This window comes from Sinohyriopsis cumingii, chromosome 3 (assembly GCF_028554795.1).
Source record: "Sinohyriopsis cumingii isolate HCF-2022 chromosome 3, ASM2855479v2, whole genome shotgun sequence".
Taxonomy (NCBI): domain Eukaryota; kingdom Metazoa; phylum Mollusca; class Bivalvia; order Unionida; family Unionidae; genus Sinohyriopsis; species Sinohyriopsis cumingii.
The window spans coordinates 67327520-67335903 of record NC_142963.1 but is presented as its reverse complement, the minus strand read 5'-3'; positions in this window follow the sequence as shown (position 1 = coordinate 67335903).

Sequence of the window (8384 nt, the reverse complement as noted above, 5' to 3'; positions counted from 1 at the left end):
AGTTTTAGACACACGTTCTCTACACCATACCCACAAGGGTTGCTTTTGTAGGTCTTGCAGAGAAGAACTGGGTGAAGGAGTGGTCAAGCTTGTAATGGCTGCTGAGGCTGTGTCGAAGAGCATGATGGTAACTTCTTTTTATAATCCATGACTTGCCAAGTGTCGATCCAAGAAACAAAACTGGGAGGATATCCTTTTCAACGTACTTTGACTTCTTTGACACGGCGTTTTCACACTTTTCGGGTTCTTGTTTCAAGAATGCTTTCTTGTAATACACTTCGTCTTCGTTTTTGATCATGCGTTGTATCTCCAGCAAGTAAAACGTTTCTTTAACCTTCCCTGTTCATGTCTTCCAATTTATAGACGGCAAGATGACAACCACGAACTCGTCCGGTGACACAAAACACTTCAGTGGTCCAGGTGGGTAAGTAACCTTTTGTCGAAAGTGCGTTTGATTTTGCCAATGCGCACACAATCTCCTGCTGACAACACTCCACCTTTCTTGGGGACAGCCACCGTCGGAGACGTACCACAAACAGGTGCTCAAAAACAGTCACTTTGTTGTCGGGAGTAACTTCTTGTGCGGCACATCCAATGCTAAGATAGTAAGATTGTTTGTACGCTTGGACCAGGTGCGGTAAGACGTCGTGGTATTCAAGAGTGTGTTGATGCGTAAAATATTTCCACATCTGTTCTTTCAAGGTGTGTTGAAAATGTTCCACGATGCTGGCTTTGGTTTCGGGATCTCGGTGTTGAAAAATTGAATGTCACGTTTCCTTAATTCTTTTTGGAAAGCTTGGTTCAGAAATTCGGTGCTTTTGTCGGTTTGCCAAGAGGGCGAGGACCACTTTCTTTCAACACTAGTTGGAGGGCTCGCACTAACTCACAGCTCGATTTGGGAGTCAATGGCACGACCCAGGCAAATTTAGAAAAGACGTCGATGACTCAAAGAAAATATTTGTAGCCACGACTGTAGTTGGAAAAATGAAAGACATCGGCTAAATCGGCTTGCCATTGATGATCGATGTCTTCGACACAGGTGCGACTTCTAGAAAATTTTCGTCGAATGAGTTTGTGTAAAGTCTACGTGGATTGCTCTTGTAACCATTGTTGTGCTCTTGTGGTAAACGGGGAATTCTCAGTCAGTGTTTTGGCAGCATGATACAATTTCTGATCTCCGTAACTTGCCAGATGCGATGGATCATAGTATATGCTGGCTATTTTGGATGGGGCGAAATGGTGGTTTGGAAACTACTTTACGTGTCCAATGTGTCAAGAGACTGAAAGTCGAGGGTAGGGGTGGTGGTGGTGGCTATATGGGATGACTTTGGTCTTCTTTTATTGACTACTCATTTCCCTTTCTTTGTTTTTACTTCTGTCGAAGGAGGAGTGGACATGATCTTTTTAATCCAGGCTTTAAGTTCTTAATTGTTGGGGGTGGGGGGCTGGGTCAACTAGAACACTTACTAGGAATGGGAGCTTATGACGGTGTTTGAAAGACTTCTCGTACCTCTTCTTCCTCAGGATTTCGTGGTGCTGCGTACGTCTTGACTGCTGGGGGTGGGGGTGGTGTTGATGGCTGAACTGTTTCGTCTAAATCTTTCTGGTGAAAGAGTTGCTGTCCTTGCAATAGTTCACCGTACATATGCGATTGCTGTTTTGGACAAATCGTTGCGATCCATCAACGTTTGCAATTCGTGTTGTAACTGCGACATTTCGGTCAAATGAGGATTGAGAGGCAAATGCGGGGTCTGTCGTTTTGCAAACGATGGTATTCCATCCATCGTTTGCAAGGCACTAAAGCCAGTTTTCGTCCTTCCATTCGATTCCAAAGGTCACTTCTGATATCTTTTGACTCCAGAGGTCCCTTTTATCTTCTGGACCCGTGTTATCTTGGACCCATGAGTAAAGTACCTCCCTGGCGTCCTCCCAGCACGGATCCCTCTATTCCTTGGACTAGAGTTCCTAAAATAAATCCTCCGCGTTACACCATCATCTTTTTCGCTTGACAGATGGGTATTTTCTTTTGGACCTTTCGGCGAGGAACGTGTCGATGTTTGGCAAAGCATTATTTCTGGTGTTTAGACAAAGGTATCGTTCTTTTGAAGACATTCAGACATTCACGGTCTCGAGGACATCTTTGTAGGCTGTGTGAATGAGTTATTTTCGCATGGGTGAAGGAGCTTTGGACAGGACAGACAACATGTCCTAATGTTTGGCTAAATGAGGAGGAAGTCCTTTCGTTTTCCTTCCATTTTTAGCGAGAGAGTGGTGTGCAGTTCTTTTAGGGGATATTATTTTTGTTCAGGAGCAAAAACTACACTGAATTCCATCGCTTGATATGTTCCCTTTTATCTTATTTTTCTGAGAAGGTTCGAAAAAATCCACCCTTTTGGTTGCTTTTCTTTTTCTTTGGACGACTGCGTGTTTTGAGCGGTAGACATCGATGCTTGGCAAATTTATTTTTCTTTCTGATGACGATACTGGTTCTTTTTCCTTTTCCTTTTCGGACATAAGAACTTTTCAGGAGCATAAAAAACTCTTGTACCCATCCTTTGCCTCAGGTATCTTTTAATATTTGAATGCGTCGTCACTGAGTGTCTTTACGTCATATCAACTTCATGACAGACACCACATGTCGTGGAGCGGTTTGCAACGGACTAAACTGGGACAGTTCTAGCTTGGAGAAATCCAGTAAACTATTTAACATGCCCGATCTCTCTTGAACTTTGATTTTGCGCGCAGGTACATTGAAAGCAGTTGATACTGCAGCTAAATTGGAGGAGGTTTTCACCGCTGCAGGTGAAGTTTTTGGATACGTGGGTTTCCATTGTCATCAAATGAGGAAGAACGGTTGTCAAATTGGGTGTGGCTGGCATCACCAGCAACGGAGAAGAGGAAGAACCTGAGGATGCTGTGAAGCGGTCACCGTCGCGGCAGGTCGTGGTTTGCAAATATAAAGTTGCACCCTGGCCGAATAGCCTTTCTTGTGGGTAGAAGCTGTTTTCAGATGCTTTTCTTTTTCTGGGGGTGTGACCTGGTCTTGACACCACTGCTCTTTTTCTGTTGGGTCCGTTTGGCTTTTTAGGGAGTGACTTTTTCATGGGGAGAACTTTGGGGGCATTGGGGTCCCATTTTAAGAGGGAGCGAATGATGACACCTACTAGAAAATCGCTACCTCCAGGTTTCAAAATGATTTGCTTTTTTGGTTTAAGTGTCGATGCGAGGATCCGCCACTTGTGTCAAGGCTACTTTGTTTCTCTCAAAAAAAGCGCTTGGTTTGATGAGGAATATGAATGATGTTTTGTAGTAATTGACGTGCTGTCACAGTAAACCATCGTAAGTCTTCTTTGAGACTGGCTTCTAAGACACGAGCACGTATTTGTGGATTTTTTTCGCGACTGATGCCGTACAAGGCACACATCAATTTGACGGGAAGATGAGACTGAAGGGACGTCATGTTGACGAGGTGTGAGACAGACCCAAAGTGACTTTGGTTTTTATAGATTTTATTTTGTTTAATGTTAAGTCGACGACGGGCCCTCCGTCCTGGCACCAGTAGTGATGTTGTTGTTGTTGGTGGGTTAAATGCCATTTTTCAGCACACGATAGGCTATACATGGCGGCCAGTATTAATGGTGGAGGAAGAACCATGGAAAACCCCGGAAAGAACCACCGACCCAGGAGAAGCTACTGGCAAGCTTTCTCACATACCCACATTGGCTGAATCCTAGACTCGAACCTCCGCAGACAGAGGTGAGATGGCAGTGATCCGTAACGAAGAGCGCTTTAGACCACTCGGCCACTCGAGGCCCAGGCACCTGTAGTGAAACAGATGGGTACAAAATCGCAAGTAATCAGGTGTGTGGTTAAATCCACGAGCAAGTAGTCGATTTATCACTAGGGCTTTTAAACAAGACCACGTAATAAGAATTGAGACTGATGGTGCGATGGGCTTTACTTTGTTGAAAACAAATTTGAGTTATGTAAATGACACTGGTATTACGATGATGCTTTTTCGCGTAAACCACAGTTTAATTTCGTCTTCGTCTTCTCCTAACAAAATTTAACAGTTGGGTTTGACTGGGGTTAGACACGATCCCGTCTCTTCGTCAGGAATGCCTTCTACAAACACGATGGAATCGCAATGACTTTCTCGCAAGAGACTACGCCGATTGCCACTTTTTGTAGCACCACACGATCTGTTGAGGTGGACGATCGATCATATTATGTTTATGTTGGATCAAACGCTTGTAAAAATTGGTTTTGTCTGAACCGCTGGGTCCGGCAATGAACAAGTTAAAGTGATGGAAAAGATATCAGGCCTCCCAACTAGCACGATCTAAGTGTTCGTCGATGACTTTGAAAGTGAAGGAAGAGGGAGTAGAGACAACAGAAATTGCCATAGTGAAGATGTTGACAATGGTGACATGAAAATAGATAAGATATGTTATATTTTTTCAGGACACATTTATTTCAACACCTGTTTAGAATGGAACAACACGTAAGACAAAAATTCATAAAATCCAGATTTTTAAGTACAGCAATAAAATACACATCAAAACGATCAAAGTGAAGTATAAACATGTCTATGTATTAAAAAAATGTGTTGACCAAGGTGTGGTGTCATGGGGACAGTGCGTGATGTATTTAGAGTCCTTACTTTGGGTACAGTCACACAGGTGTCCTCCCGGATAGGTCTTTCAGGAATGTCCATGACCGTCCTGTCCTGAAGGGAGTGGTTGTCCTCGGTGACAGGTTCTTCTTCTGACACCATCACTAACATAGATTTAAAAGTTACTTTTTCACTGGATGTTTGACTTTAGGATCACAACTCTTGGACATAATTGGAATCTTCTTTGGTCCAACCTCAAAACTCCAACTTTTCCAGTCACGTACATCTGTCCAGCGAGGGTGTAAGTCACAAGCTACACACACATCGTTGTACACATCTTCAGTACCTTGAAGTTGACGAATCTTTTTTTCCCGTAAAGGACCTCGAGATGAAAACGCAAGGCTTTTAACAGAATGAATCTCTCGTGGTGGACATTTAAAGGGACCACTTTCATGTTTTATATGCTAGTAGGTACTGTTCTTAATGAGTCCACAAGGAATCAGCTGATAAAAATAATCAAAGAAAGGAAGTCATTTAAACACACACCACACGTCGACCCCAATTCATGGGGCACTGTTCTCGTAATAAATGATGGTAATCCTCCACCGTTTGAATACTCTCACTGATTTCCTTCCACGGAATATGTTGTGTCACAGCTGATAAAGGTTGTGGCATGGTAGTCCGTTTTATACCTCTCTTGTCGGAGGTAATAACTGTAATTTTTGTTCATAACTGATCGTATTCCAGTAGCGAATCAAATTTTTTTTATCCACTAGTTAACACACTTCACATCGCACAGAATTGTCCTCTACAGACAAAATTTGATAACGTAAAATATTTTGGTAATCCTCTAACTCTTCCTCTGGAACTCATAGTATGGCCAATTTGAAACAAGTAGGATGAGTAAGCCAACAAAGTTTTCTGATCCTCGTCCAGTTCAACAATGTCTGACCACTTTAACGCTTTCAAATGAATCAGTCTTCTTATATCATTCAGGTACCAGTCTTTCCAACATCGTGAACGTAACGGATGTAATTGTTCTTTTCGTTTCACTTGTACTGTGACCAACTCTCGGTAAATGCGTTCTCTCATCTCCACAGACAAACCATGAATGTTCTATTTTAAAGTATCATTTCAGTGTCCTCCAAGAATCAGTAATCTCTGGGTCGTGGCCGATAGCCTCATTCATATTTGTGACTGAAGTAGTATCCTCCCATAACCAGTTTTCGTTTACTTTGGAAAACTAGGATAGCTTAAAAATGAAGAACTGATTTTGAGTTTGCGTTTCACTTGTATTTTAATCAACTCTTGGTAAATGCGTACTCTCAAATCCAGAAGCAAACGACGAATGTTCTTTTGTAAAGTATCCTTTGACAATATCATCCAGCGTTTATACCCACGCTGAGGGACACTTCTGAATGCCTCTTTGTTTTATCAAGTTTCCTTTTCTTTACTGGATGAATTTCACAAACAAAAGGGCATATTAACTTCTGAGGCACTTTGACCCTATAGTCTATCCTTACACAAACCGTATTTGTTGATACAGATAACATACATTCACATCAGGCTTCTCGTAAAATGTGATATCCGCTTGTTGATCACACACACACCGTGGTAAATTCAAACAGTCTTTGTAATTCTGTTTCTGCTCTTTGCCATCTGGAATTTCACAACTTTTTTAAAACTTGAAATACGTACATCGGTATCCATTAGGTAGTTGTTGAAAGTCCATCAATTTGAACAGTTTCAAATTAATCAAGTCTCTTATGGCATTCAGATACCATGAATAACTTAAAGGTTGATGCAATTGTTTCTTGCGTTTCACTTGTATTTTGACCAGCACTTGGTAAATGCGTTCTCTCAACTCAACAGGCAAACTACCAATGTTCTCTTGTAAAGTATCTATCCAGAGATTAATGAGGTCGTCCCACTAAAGTTAGGTAGTGACAATCCGGGACCATCGATCATGTTCCAGGTAAGCCGAATCTTTCTGCTCCCACTCGTGAAGTGACACACCGAAACTGAAGCACTTGACTTTATCCCCTTCGCCAAAACAGATAAATCCGGCTCTGGCTAATTCTTCAGGGGTAGGTCCTGCCATATATTTTGGCCATTTTCCTTTGAAGGTTTGGAATCGACTGTCAACGTTGCAGTATTCAGGCAAACGCACAGGGAATGAATATTCATCTTTCACAGGTTCATTTGCTCAGGTTTGGATGACATCATGCAGGGTGGTAGACGCATGGTCTCGCGTGGAGGTTGACATCCACCATGAAAACCAGTACAATAATTGAGAGTCAATTCACTAGCAAAACTTAGAATCTTGTCGTCCGGGTGCTCATTTGTCCAGGCTCCTAAACGGCCTCCTTCGACGTCAGGGTTACATTGACCCAGGCGATCGATGTAGATGTAACTGTCTGTGTCAAAATACAGGACGCGATCTCCTAACAGTTCTAAAACTTCGTCGAATTTTTAGCGAGCATGGGCTGTCACGTAAGCCGCAATGATGAAATTTCCAATTCTTCATAACTGAATAAGATCCAGTTCTCACGAAGGACGTTCACGTGTTTCATGTCTTTAGTTTTTTTGCGAAGCATCTGGAAGTAACCGAAATGTTCTATGAAATACTCCGTCGGTGTGCCCTTTTGCCCCACATGCAATTTAACATCATTTTGGCAAACGATCACATTCCTTCGTGTTTCTCCACGTGGTCTAAAGTGATGCCTTCCTGCTCCCAGTATTTTTCTTTGAATTTATTTTGGTCTTAGACAGTGTGGCAACAGGAAGGAACTCCGCTGGCTTCTTGCCTCAGTTTCAAAAAGACATCCACGTAGTCTTCGAAAATGCCTTTCTGAGTCTGGTCGTCCTTGTGGTACTGTCCTGCCTTGGGGAAAGTGGTAAATTTCGTACACTCCTAACAGTTGGTATTCCAGGTCCAGAGCTTTAAAATATTTCACGCTGTCCCACGTTCCCGTCAAGGCGCGTTCTTCCTTGGTGTGCTGACAAGGTCGGTCTTGGTTCCACGTTTCGGCACAAGTAGGACACAAGGGAAACATCAGTTTTCCTTGGCAATGGTGAGGTAAAACGGGATGGTACAAGTCCGTGGAGGCAAGACTTTGCACTTGTTCAATCCTTCGTATTGTCGAATGTTGTCCAGGTCAATGTTTTCCGACAGCAATTGAGGGTGCCCTGCGGAAAAGTGACGATATTTGCACACACAAGGATACAACGAACACACGTCCAAGTATTTTATTTCTTCTCCATCCTTCTCGTAGGCTTGGTACAGCAAAATGGTGGCACATGTCCGTCCTCTGTACAAAATGCTTCTCGGGTTTAGTGGGTCCATAAGCTTGTAACTTTCCACGATGCGTTTAAACTCGGGGTCGGTTTTCAAACGGTGATCGTACTCGTGTTCCCACATTTCTATCACTTGGTATCCTTGCTGTTCTAACTTTAAGTGCCGCTGACATGTGGCCTCGTACAAGTCTTCCATGGTACGTTGTAAAAACTGATTTTCAGTGTCACGTTGAGCGTAGCAGGGGAGACATCCGTGAAATAAGCATCCGTTAAACTCGTACACGATCTTGGGGTTTTCTAAGTCCCAACCATTCACCGAATACTTTCCGATGGTCTTTTCAACTATTCCGTTTCGGGCATGTTGGATCCGTTTGTCTTCCTTTTCGTATAAGTAATGTAGCCAGCGTCGGGCTTTGACCGAGTATTGACGTTTGACAAAGTTCATCGTTTGAGAGGTTATGATAACCAGAGT